This window comes from Echinops telfairi, unplaced genomic scaffold, assembly GCF_000313985.2.
Source record: "Echinops telfairi isolate 266 unplaced genomic scaffold, ASM31398v2 ScPeMD7_9;HRSCAF=40, whole genome shotgun sequence".
NCBI lineage: Eukaryota > Metazoa > Chordata > Mammalia > Afrosoricida > Tenrecidae > Echinops > Echinops telfairi.
In genome coordinates this window covers 82,354,632-82,356,130 of record NW_022103906.1, presented here as the reverse complement: position 1 = coordinate 82,356,130, position 1,499 = coordinate 82,354,632, and positions in this window count along the sequence as shown.

The window sequence follows — 1,499 nt, the reverse complement described above, 5'->3', positions numbered from 1 at the left end:
CCCCTACTATCTCCACTCCCACCTTCTTTTCTGAGAGGCTAGAGAGATTGTGGCTTTCTGCTGACTGTTCAGAGCTTCTTACTTTCTATGGGGCCATGCTTTCTATAATAGTAGTTAGCACCCCAAATATTAAGCATTTTATTGTTCTAAAATTTTTTACCTCTTCCCTACTCCTGCAGTTAACATGAGAAAATACTTTACGGTGACACATGAGGATATCGGGTTTGCTCATGCACTCTGCTCCCTGCTTTATGTAGCAAACCTTTCTCTGTACGTCTCCTTTCAAATGAATCCTCAAGGCACCAGTACCCTATGCCATGCCTAAAGCAAAGGCCAGAAATAGGACTCACTCGGAGACACTGCTCTTCCTGAGAACAATGGTTCTTATTGTTCATGTATACTAGACCTTCTTATGAAATCAATCCCAGCAATGCCTTGAGTCTCTTGCCAAGAAATATTTTCAAGAGGAGATCCACAAAAACAAACAAAAATAGCCTTTCTGGCCATCGATATAATTTTATATTGACCTACTCCCCAAAGCCATCTATAGTTCAAGTCCCTTCATTCGGATGGAGTTACAAAGGCACATCCCACAGCCGGTCAGCCATAAAGTTACTGTCAAGTCCTCAGGGAAGATGTAGAACCACAAACTTATTGGGCATCTTCCATAATTACCATGATTACCAGGCTATGTCTATGGCATTTATCACATGGGGAAATGATAGTCACCACACATTAATATTTTAAATGATAGTAGTTCATTGTTAGAATATTGAAGCACTAATCCAAATCATGGACTTTCCATTTGCCTCTTCTGCATGTGTAAATTGGATACTGAATAAGGATGACCAGAGAAGAATCAACGCATTTGAATCATCATGCTGGCGAAGAATAGTGAAAGAACGATGAACTGGCAGAAGAATAAATGAATCTGCCAGGGAAGAGATGCCACCAGAATGCTTCTCAGAAGCGAGGCTGGACATGTCATCAGGTGAGACGAACCCCTGCCAAAGGATAGCATGCTTGGTAAAGCAGAAGGGTCACAAGGAAGGCAGAGGACCCGGGAGGATGTGCATTGACAGTGCCTGCAACAGTGGCCTCAAGTAGACCGAGGGTGAAGCTGGTGCCCCACTGGGCAGTGTTCCTGTCTTTTGCACAGAGGATCACTGTGAGTCAGAGCAGACTAAAAGGCAGCTCACAACAGCCTGTAATTGTGCATCTTATCCAATGACAGAGGGGTTTTGCTAAGTACTTTAAATGAGTGATCTCCTTTATCATAATAATACAACTGTCAGTATGTTGCACAGTGGAAGTTTATGTGTTGGTGAAGGCTGTTTCCAAAACCGGCAGAATCATCCATAGTGAATAGGTGTCAGGGAAACTTTCCAACTAAGACAGACTAGAAAGATATGCTTAGAAATAAGCTTTCAAAAATTTGCTCATGAAAGCCCTACGGATCCCAGTAGAATGTTTTCTTACATAGTGTTAGAAGGCACTGA